We start from the raw sequence: 12,148 nt of genomic DNA on the forward strand, positions 1-12,148 counted from the left end.
GAGTTGGGGACTGAATATTCCGGATCGTGATCCTCTACGGTGCGCTGCCCGTAGCGGCCATAGCAACGCACATACAAGGTGTGGCGCAATGACCACCTTACCCCGCTCGAGCAAGGCACTCAGGCAAGGGTAAGGCGTTCATTGCACCGCGCCTTGTGTGTGCACTGCTATAGCCGCTACGGGCAGCACGCCATAGAGGACCTGAATTGGAATATTCCTACCCAATGTGCTTCTTGTCATGGATCCAGATCTTCTACGACCTAGTTGCCCAAGCGGCCTGAGCGGCTCAGACATAAGGCGGTGCGCAATGATTGCCTTACCCCCACTCGGGCAAGGCGCTCGGGCAGGGGCAAGGTGGACATTGCACAGCGTCTTGTGTCTGCGCCGCTCAGGCCGTAGAAGATCTGAATTGTCTTGTCATCACGCAATGACGGATGTGAACCATATATTTGTTGGATGCCCTGTGGCCCAAGAGGTTTGGCTTACATGAACTTTGTTTAACGGACAAACACAAACTACAGAGAACAGTATCATTTTTAAGGCTCAGTCCTTTACCGGCTAGTTCTTACAGAGCCTTGGACATGTCATATATCCTGGAAACTCCAAACCCCCCCTCCCTCTCTATTGGGAGTGCCAAAAATCAATGTCGATGGCGTAAGTTTCTGCGATTTGAATGGCTCTGTAGATCAATTCCACTCCTCTATTTCCGCCTGCCCCTATTGTCGTGTGCACCCCACACACAAGCAAGGTGGATTGTACCGCCTATTTGTGTGTGGGGACGCACGGCAGTACCGGGCAAGCAGAGGTAGAGGAATCGGATCTCGCTTATCGGGGCTTGGATAATATCATTATTGAAAATGACAAACTGATGGTGGCCAACCTATTGAACGGCTTATATTATTCGAGCCTGTGGCGTATTGCTCATCTTCTCAATGGCTTATACCCACTGTTCACTTTCAACAAGCTCAAGTATCTCCTTTAGTTCCCTGGCTAGCCCCCAGTTCCCCAGTTCCTCTAAAAGGGGATGGTGGACCTCACCTGGGCAGATTGGGCAGGGGTAAGATGGTAATTCCAATCTCCATGTTAGAAGAACTGGAAAACTAGGCCGGACAGAAAACTGGAGGAGATAAAGATCCCTCCACGAGGGTAATTTTTTAGCTAATGGGCTTGCAGGCTGTGGGGCTCAGTCAATCGGGGCACCTCTAGGAAGGCCAATTTCCTGAGCTTGTATCTTCTTTGCTGTACTATGATCTTTGTAAAGTCCCTTTTCCTCGGGGCTTTCGGTAATTAATAAAGTTTCTTTTATTTTAATAAAAAAAAAAGTATATTTGTTTGGTCACTTTGGAGCTTCAGGTTTGGACGGTTTTCTCCCCCTGAAAACCTAGGCTAGTTTGGGGTCCTTAGTCCTTACATCCCACCCTATTCCCGGCCTTAGGTAGGCTACGATATCTTTAGCCTAGGCCTAGCCTGTAGAAGCTCAAAGCTTAGCGTGGCTGGCCCGGTTCTATATAAAATTTTCATATTTTTTGGTGAATTAAAATTTTCATATTTATTAGAAATGAAAAGGGGATTTTATTATACAGTTACATTTTAGGGAAAAAGAATACTACCTGGTCACGGGACCCACGTGGCACTTGCTCATATATACAATAGGTGGGAATCATGCCCAAGGTGATGCTTGCGCGCACTCTCCTATTGACCAAAGTGCATGCAGACTTTAGAAGGTCAGGTAGTGATCTCTTACCCTACAATTTAATACAACATTGGTTTTTTTTTTCTTTTTTTTCTGTGTTAAAGGAAAACCATGTCAAATTAACTAAAGAGAAACATTAACTTTTCTTTTCTTTTCTTTTTTTTGGTAAGAAAAACAGAGAAACATTATCAGTTAAACTGTTATTGCAATGACATTTCTATCCTTGTAATTAATATAAAATGGGCAAAGATCTCTACTTGGTTGCATGGTCTCCACACAATTGTCTGAATCAATGGGGAAGCACGCTGGGTATCTATCCAGGGGGCGGCTAGGAGCGTCCACTATCACGTGCCCTGCCTATGGAGATGAACATAGGAAACACCACCAAGTAGAGATCTTTTTCCCATATAAAATATAGGAGATTTACTCATAGGGGATATTATATTTCACAAATTGGTAGACCGATCCAAATTGATCACATCATCGTAGTGGCCATGGTAGCTTCCAGGATACAATAATTAAATGATTGATCACATCATCGTAGACCGATCCAAATTGATATTGACTGAGACCAATACTGATACCAATTACTAAAACCATGCTAATAAGTATCCTGGTGTCCAAGCAATCTAGTAGTTGAAGTCCTTGGAGCAGGACCTTTATCCGTTGCTATAACTGCAACACTGCTGTGCGCATCGTGCGATGCAGCAGCGACTATGTGTGCACAGTGGGGTTTGCTATGCACACATGGCTGCTGCTGCACCGCACGATGCGCAAAGCAACGCTACAGTTACAGCAGCGGATAAAAATTCCCTTGGAGCAACCCTCTTGCGTTTGCTTTGTATAATTAAAACCCATACAAACAATACTAAGGCTGCTCTTGTTAACAATAACTGAAGTCTGTCCCGTTTCCCAGTCTCTTTAATAAAACTGTCATCACATCTAATGGTAACAAAGCCCGGTTGAGTCAGTCATTAACATGGAGAGAATTGTCTCTGTACTTATATTTGCACATGTTTTGGTATAAAATCTTAATAGATATTACGATACTCCTATGTAATGGTCAATAATCCATTTAAGGTACTAATATACAAATATATAATAAAAGGGTTAGGTTTTGTTGCCAAGTTACGTGGCCCTTACATCAGCGCAGCAGGGTCAATCAAAACACGTGTGGGATCATCAACGGGGGTGAGATTTTGCATTTCATATATAGGGATTGGGTGATTTGGTAATCATTTCACTCCCCCACCTCATGTTTGGCACAGGTGTCATGCAGCCTCGCAAGAATCTTTTTCCCTTTAATAAAATGGACAAGAAAACGACTCCTGGTCAATGAGAGTGTGCATAGCGGCATCAAAATGGATGGGATTTTTGAATTCACATGGGTGGCGTGATAAATTTGCATGCTCTTGTGTTTGGGTGTAGAATTCACACAATCAGACAACGTTCTTTTTCCCTAACGAAATGTGGGTAAGTTAATCAGGATTAGGAGTGTCAATTTCCAGTCCGAACTGAACAAAACCCTTTTCTATTTGATTTTCATTTTGGGGTTTTATGATATCGATAGAAACCTAATTGGTACCAACCAAACTAGAAAACAAATTTTGGATTAATTGTTTGTTTTGGTTTGGCCCATTACCATCATGGTTTGAGGTATTGATATTGGATCGCCCGATACGTTGATACTGCATGTTTTTTAACGTGACTGATATTGATACTGTGTTAATACTAAATCAATGAAACAATATGGACAAAATGTAAAACAATAAAAAAAAATAAAAAAAAAAAAATCATTTTTCAAGGAAAATTAGGGGCAAATTTATCCGATACGGATGACCATGCCGATATTGTATCGATATCTTATCGGTTTTGAAGATGATAAATACCCGATCCGATATCATGCACTAAAATCATGATTACTAACCTGAAGTTCAGCTCGATTGAATCGGAACAAATTGATCGATTGGGATTGACATCCCTACTCTAGGACGAGTCGTCCTAGTATGCATGTCAAAACCACTTAAGTATCGGCCACTTGCAATGACAGATCAGATGGAGCTTAAATTTTTGTAAAGATATAAACCATAGGATATGTGATTATGTTTGGTTGAGAAAAAATAGATAAAAAAGAAAACCGAAATGAATGAGAGGGGCAGTGGTTGGTGGTGCAAGAGGGATCTTAACCCTCTCAGGTTCCTGTTTAATACAGCTCGTCTGATTCCTCTCATAGGAGGTGAAAATGACGATCTTACCCATATCTGGATAGGATCCACCCCCTTTTATTAGAGGCATTAGGGCATTGTACCGGATAGAGAATTGAAAGGATAATTTTCCGTGGAAGAGGGGGGTGGGTAAGGTACCTCAAACCATGGTCCTCACTAACAAGTCACATCAAACTAATAAATTACTAGACAGGTTTGTTTTTCAGAATTGAAAGTTGCGGGGTTCATCAGCTTCAGCTTCTGCAGAAGAGTAGCTGTACATCAATATAACAACCAAACAATGTTGTAACTTTGTGGATGGACTGTCTCTGTTGGATGGTGCTATGAGTGAAATTACCAGTTTTCAGTTATTAGTGGTGACTGGTGACTGGTGACTGGTGAGTGGTCCCCACTCCCCACCCTCCTTGCAAATTGAAAGCTGTGTTATACGCAGAAGGCCGTTCTTAGGTTGGAAGTGGAGAGGGTGAGACCGTAAGGAACATTGGGTAGATCGGCTTATCCATATAATGGTTCGAAATCTCGGTATCGGTGGATCGGATAGGAATCGCTCAAACTCGGGAAAATATGACACTTTTGCCCTTATTTTTCTGTAAAAAATATATGATTTTTTTATTTTTACCTTTGTCCGTATAAGTGGATTGGATCGGTATTGACCTTTAGCCAAAATTGATAGATCCTTTTCGAGATTACGGCGCACGTTCTCTGTCTGAGACTGCATCTGGGCTTAGGATGCACTTGGATACATTGGATGGGACATGGGTGGGGTTTGGGTCATTTAAGGGGGTGTGCCGTTCATTTCGCCCACCCCACATGTGTTTGGGCACACTCTACGCCAAGAGGACTTTATCTCATTTATATATGTGGGGAAAAGGTTGAACACACTGCCCGGGTGTTGCAAACTAGTGGGCATTCAGTTATCTCTGTCTCTTCCCCCCCTTATTGGTGTTTCTCGCTAGTTTATCACACGCAGGCAATGCGCCTATCCCTCTCCCATATATAAAGTTATTGGTCCTGCTACTTTAGATGGAATCAGATTGCAAGGAGGTGATCGGCTATATCCATGACCAATATCGACATCCACCCAATGATTTTTCTACCATTATTTTAAATATTAGGAGATTATCCTCCTCTTTTGATTTCATTTCATTCCAATGTGTTCCACGGGCTATGGACGGTATTTCAGGTGCCCTGACTAGGAAGGCCCTATCTATTATGTGTATGACAAAATTGGCTCTGCTAATGCTTCTTGTGTCTATCTCTCGTCTCCCTCATATGAAATTATATTTTGGCCCCTATCGTGAAAGGAGACAAATAGAGATAAGAAGACACTAACATAAGCTAAGCAAGGGGACAAGAAACTCAATCCCTAAAATCATGAATATTGTTAAATGCCATTGGTGGTTGTAAGAGAAAATATCATGGGCAGCAAGTATAATACTAGAAATACAATAAGCAAATAGTAAATACAAAACTTATCTGATTGGTATGGCAGATAGTATCGCATTGCATCAACAATACATATCCTCTTGTGTAATCCAAATAATAAATGGTAGAGTTGAGTCGCATCAAACGATGCTCTCCTTAAGGTTTTTAGATGCCCCAATTCTGCAATCCAGGTTGACCATGCATCTATACCTCCAAGATGAAACAACTCTCTAATCACATAGGTTGCAGTTCCAAATGTGATTACAAAGGGTGTCTAAACGCTATATTCACTAACTCATCGACACTGATCGATTACAATGGAAAAAAACTAAAAATGCTTCTAAAACTATTTTCAAAAGCAATTGTTAGAGAATGAGTAAGACCCCCTCTCTTTATATAGGAGAGGAAGAGACACCACTAAGGGATGTCTCCAAGAGATATGTCCCAATTCATGTTTTTTTCCATAAGGTTTGTTTGTTAGCCACTCAAATAAGTCTTCCAATAGGCACCTATTGGCTATTTAGGTGTCTATTAGGAAAGCATTCAACCCTCCAACAAAACCTTATTTTGAATCTTTAATTTTAAAACAATTAAAAATCCAACAATCCCCCACAGATTCAAAATATCGATAAAACAAAACATTGAATTAGTGAATATATTAGACATAGTAGGACACATCGTTGCAGGTGTCTTTCGGACTTGAACCTACACTAGGTTTGATGAACTTCGCTACAGAGTACGGGTGAAGTCAGACTTCTTGAACCTTTCCTCATTGGCGTAGCCGGCAAGCTCGCCATCCATATCCTACCAGTCGACCTTACGTGACTTAACCCGTTCATGACAAAATTGGACATTTTTAACCGGCCTTGTCTCCTATCTTGGTCTCATGGACGTTTAAAAAGTTCGCATTTAAAACTCTCATCAGTAGGCGGCTTCACCTCCTACATCCACTAAGGTCAGCCAATGCGCACCACAATTAACACACTCCCACATTTCGTAGGATTTGGCTTGATCAAGAGTATCTAACTCTGTGGTGATACTACTTTTCGATGTAATCAGAATGAGTAAATTTTAGTAGTACTAGTCAGGTCATCGGTGACTTCGTTTGTACCCTTTGAACCTAATTCAGGAGTTAAACCTCTTCACATAGGTTGGGTGTCCATCACATGACCTATGACATAGGCTTTAAACTCATTCCTTAAATGTATACCAAAATATTAATGGTCAGAGGCTATGTAATAGTATTAGTCATTCTTGTCCCGACTATACTGAGCTGATACCGCTACTTTCCTTAGCCTCACCAGATATATGTATATATGTAATCAAGACATATTAGTCTTTATTTCTCTATTGACCATCCCTTTTGTATTTCGTGACACAATTTGGCTTTGGTCATCACCATATATCTATCATTTATATTCATAGCTTTATGGCTCCAGATCTGGCTTTCTTACGAAACCATAAAAATAAAACCATGGTGGAACCTATAACTTAGGCTTATATTACCGATTCCATGAATCACAACTTATTCCATGAATCACCCCCATCAACACATGTTTTTACATGCTACCTTTGAACCAAGGTAACCTTCCAAATATTTACATATCAGAATCTAAACATATCTCTTAGATTTAATTTCCAAGTAGAGATTATCATTCTATTTGGCTTTATATATCTCTTAAAAAAGACTCAACATGTAAATATACACATTCTCATAATAACCCCCACATTTTGGGTTTATCACTTTCAGAGATATAAGCCAAATTAATATGAGAATGTCCTTGTGAGAGAGCTGTGACCCCCACACTTCCATACTAATTCAACCATGCAATTTTACTTGCATATCAAATTATAGCTTATCAATAAACAATCATGAAACCATGCACTTATATATATACATAATTACATGCACCAATACTTGATAGAATAAGCATTCGACCAATATATATCAAACAATGCCATTTGTCTCAAAGGACAACCGACCAAGCCAACCAATTTGGTCACACGGCTTTATTAGCCAATAAATAGATAATTTGGATCAAACCAAATAAAAAACCAAACAAATAGATATGGCTGCATTGGGCATATCGGATTACAATTGGACCTAATAACATCTCTCATTCTCATTATACTTCTCATTATACGTACCACAAAATTTAAAAGATACTAAACATTTCTTTCACCTTCTAAAATTCAAACGAAAATAGAAGAGAGAATAGTGCAATAGTGGGTAGTCCCTCGGGAACACACAAACTGATCCAAACGAGGTACGAACAATCCTCAACTATCACCCTCAATGGCCACAAAAGATATGTATTGCTGTTGTAAACATTCCCTGTGAGAGGAATCTTAAATACTATGATGGATAGTGAAATCATAAGAAGAACTACTGCCCAAATTTTCAATGACATCATTTGGGACAGAATACATTAATTATAGTGGCTACTCCCAAATACTCGGTGCAAACCAGAGATGTGTATCTCGCATCCTCTTCCCTTTATTGTTTCAAGAGGTTTCTAACTCATATCCCTTCACCTCAACCATCGTAGCGGGTGACTACTTTTCCTTGCCCCTGTCCCTGCCCCAAATTCCAACGGACCACACCTTTTTGGTGCATCAAATACAACCTTTTCCTCACCCCCTCTTGAGAAGAAAACCGTTGTCCCTTGGTTGGTTGACCCCGAAATACCCAAAAACAAGTCACATGTCAAAGAGTAATAGATCAAGATAATCATATGCACCACTTGACAAACGACGAGACTGATTCATAAAACATATGATAATAAACAAAATAAGGCTTCCTGGCATATAATCAATCCGTAATAAACCAGAAACACAATGAAACTAAGAGAACTATTTATTAAAATGATATGATGGTTCAGATAAGACAAACAAAGCTCTTTGTTTAAAGATGAATGCATGAAGTAATAAACAAACATATGTATACATACAATCATGCAACTTGAGTGAACCATCATGACTATCCACCAAATTAACAACATGCATGACTACTAATATGATATGATCTTTGTATCCGGTTTGTATAAACCAACAGCCAAATGCGTGCTATTCATTCAAACTAACATGTAAACGCCACTTGCACATTCAAATCAATTCATGGAACTGTAATGCATCTAAGAGGCACATCGATTGGGTTTGGCAACCAAAGATCATTCTTAATGCTGCCGCCATCTCGAGCCCTGAAAATTCATTGGTTTCCCAAGTTTTTTAACTTGGACGGCTATGGTTTCTTATTTTCTAAAAATGTTAATGGAGAAATCAGTCCTTTCCAGCCATGAATTCATCTTCATGGATTACTCCATGCAACACAAAACAAAAAACCCAATCTGTGCATACCTCAAAACCCAATGCAACGTTCTTCAAACTGTAAAAACCCATGCACCCTTTTGAATGGGTGGCTGCAATCTGTCCTTGAAATGTTGAGCATATTATAATAAGGTAGACATCTATATCTTTATCCACTCACTCTTAGACAAGAAATAAGCCAGCACCTTCTTTCTTTTGAGTACTCTCCACAAACTAGTGCTTTCAACCGTTTCACACATAGGCTTTTGGGTAAATGCCATTGACAGCATTTCATGTCCAATGAGAATGATACATGTGAAAAATCAAACTTCACAAATACTTGTGTTGTTTGCCATGTTTAGTGTATGTAATAGAGACGCTCTCCCTTTCAATCCCAATAAATATAGAACAAATTTTTTCACATAGGAAATCAAGCAATTCTACAGTCTTATATCCATTTAAAAACCTTAAGATTGTAAGAGAAAATATCATGGGTAGCAAGTATAATACTAGAAATACAATAAACAAATAGTAAATAAAAAACTTATCTGATTGGTATGGCGGATAGTATTGCATTGCATCAACAATACACATCCTCTTGTGTAATCCGAATAATAAATGGTAGAGTTGAGCCGCATCAAACGATGCTCTCCTTAAGGTTTTTAGATGCCCCAATTCTACAATCTGGGGTTGACCATGCATCTATACCTCCAAGATGAAACAACTCTCTAATCACATAGGTTGCAGTTCCAAATGTGATTACAAAGGGTGTCCAAAGGCTATATTCACTAACTCATCGACACTGATCGATTACAGTGGAAAAGAACTAAAAATGCTTCTAAAACTATTTTCAAAAGCAATTGTTAGAGAATGAGCAAGACTCCCTCTCTTTATATAGGAGAGGAAAAGACACCACTAAGAGATGTCTCCAAGAGATATGTCCCAACTCATGTCTTTTTCCATAAGGCTTGTTTGTTAGCCACTCAAACAAGTCTTTCAATAGACACCTATTGGCTATTTAGGTGTCTATTAGGAAAGCACTCAACCCTCCAACAAAATCGTATTTTGAATCGTTAATTTTAAAACAATTAAAAATCCAACAGTGATCCCCATGACTCCATACAGAAATGGCTTTGGCTGCTAGTGCTAGTGCTATGCTATTGGCTTAGAAAGAAGGAGGATCATTTCCATTTCAAGAGTCTTGACTGCGACCGCTCTGGTAGGTTTACCTTTCTATGCATAAGAACCAGGAAGTCCTTCTCCTTCTACTAGGTACACTAATTTTGCCAACAATGAATTAATGGAGATATTTTTAGATTAGAAAAAAAAAAAAAAAAAAAAAAAGGTTACATGTGTAATAAACATAATTGGAAAACTTGGTTTTGAATAGGGCGAGTTGTCCAAGTCGAATCAAAATTTTGGAAATCAAGAGTCGTGTAGACTCGGTCAAGATAAAAAATGGCACTACTATGTCATAATTCGCACGAGTCCAATAAGACTCGCTATTTTTACCCGAGTCATGACAAACTTGACGAGTGTAGTTGTTTTTAAAAAAAACATAAAGCCGGTTCACTTATAAACTTATAAGTTGAGAAAAATAGTAGATTTGTATTCTACAAAATTAATAAACCTCAACTCCCTTCTCTTGTTTAATGGTATAAACTCAAAATGTATTGATATGTGATTCTTTTTTCTTTTCTTTCTTCTTTTTTTTTTTTTTTTTTTTTTTTTTTTTGTATTTTCTAATTTTTTACTAATTTATTCATATTTATTGCATTAAAATTTTAAAACCGATGACTCATTTTGATTAAGTTTGACAAGGTTGAGTCACCAGGCTAATCTTAAAGATGAGTCGAATAAAAAAACCTGACTCTCCAACGATCTAATAAGCACTATTTTATTTTATTTTTTTGGTCAAAGCATTTTTAAATATTTTCCCCAAGTTTTATTCTGATGGGCAAAATTTTTCCTCCAGGAATGGTTACTGTTACTCTTCTCCCACAGTATCTCATCCTTATTCCCCCTATCAATGCTTATCAGAAATATTCTTTTCACTTTGATAGGAGTCCCTTCAAATAAACAAATGAGTGAAGAGATTCTCTTTTAGTCACGGGTGACTAAAAACTCAATCTTTTTCTTATTGAGCAATGTCAATTCATCTTCTTATTCTTCTTCCTCCCCCATCTTTATAAGGAGAATGATGAAAAATATTGTCAGTTAGATGAATTGTTATTGACTAATCAATTAATTCGAAGGCATAGTTAAGTCAAAGTGAATACATCATGTGTTTTTTTTTTTTTTTGGATAAAAATACATCATGGTTGGCAACACCTATTTATGCCACCTGAAAAAATGATAATTAAAAAGTGTCAATTTTTCTTCCATTGACTGAGGATTTAGATGGTGCACAAAGGATATCGATTATAGTCGAGAGGTATATTATCGACGTCATACTATAGAAACAAAACATTTAAGACCCTAGACGGATTTAATTTTCCTTAAGTGCAAGATAATTTTTACCTTGTTGTTGGATGTTTAGGGAATGGCATTGACTGACCATGTCTCAACTTAACCCAAATTTGATTATTTACCATATTTATATATAGGATTGAATAAGTTTTTTGAGCCGTCTAAATGGTGTACGCTAGCACCTCTATGTTTATCTTATATTCACATAAAGTGATCTTGTTGTCCTCCTATGCATGATTATGCAATTCATAAAGTACATATTCTTAATAATCGATAATTATTTTTTTGTCAAATTTTTTATTTTTATTTTTTATGAGATAAATTCTAATTAAACTAAAATTTGACATGTGAACTAAAAAATTTGGGAAGTACAACCCACCAATTTTAACTACATTTAATTCACCACATGACAGAAACAAATTTGCTAACAAGAGATATGTACCTCCTATGCCTAAACACATAGGTGTGAAATGACCACCCAACCCCCTATTAAAGGCAAAAAACGATCGCTTTGTTGATGCCACTATATACACTCTCATTGGTCCTCACATGTGCATTACCTTTATATATTATAAAATATAGATATATATATATATATATATATATATTTTGGGTAAAAGAATATAAATAGATACATATTCTTACGAGATATGACGAAGAATGTCTTATTCAAACACACGTTGGGTGAGGAGTGAGAATATCAAATATTAACTAAGGTTGGTTTTTTTCCTTCTTTGATTTTTAGGTAAACAGGTATATCTTTTTTTTCTTTATTGCGACACTGTGTGTGCGGTCAAAGGTTGCGAGGGTAGAAACGACAGTTAAAGTGTTGGGACAATAGAGAGCCAGATAGGGTGAAAATTTTGAGGGCAGAAATGACATTTAAGACGAGTCGTGAGGAAAACTGAGTAAATAAAGGTAGTAATAAATACAGTTGGCAACATTGGATTGGATAATAGTAGCATCGTAAGACCTAAGATACCTTCGTTAACTTGAATCTCGACAAACACGAACACGAGGAGTAGGGCAG

General features: G+C 38.1%; 1 long non-coding RNA gene across 2 annotated transcripts in view; it reads right to left on the minus strand.

The window, feature by feature from the left end:
* The window catches only part of LOC122660571, a 14,125-nt gene extending 2,435 nt beyond the window's left edge, over window positions 1–11,690 (minus strand). Inside the window, exons 1-3 of one of the 2 annotated variants that reach the window (XR_006332712.1) lie at window positions 7,811–7,821; window positions 7,516–7,526; window positions 1,445–1,449 (exon numbers count right to left, since the gene is read on the minus strand). This is a non-coding gene — a long non-coding RNA (uncharacterized LOC122660571). Of the gene's footprint in view, window positions 1–1,444; window positions 1,450–7,515; window positions 7,527–7,810; window positions 7,822–11,678 lie in introns of those variants that run through there. The other variant, XR_006332713.1, reaches the window with a different exon arrangement.
* Window positions 11,691–12,148: the final 458 nt, after the last annotated feature.

Source organism: Telopea speciosissima, chromosome 4 (assembly GCF_018873765.1).
Source record: "Telopea speciosissima isolate NSW1024214 ecotype Mountain lineage chromosome 4, Tspe_v1, whole genome shotgun sequence".
NCBI classification, from domain to species: domain Eukaryota; kingdom Viridiplantae; phylum Streptophyta; class Magnoliopsida; order Proteales; family Proteaceae; genus Telopea; species Telopea speciosissima.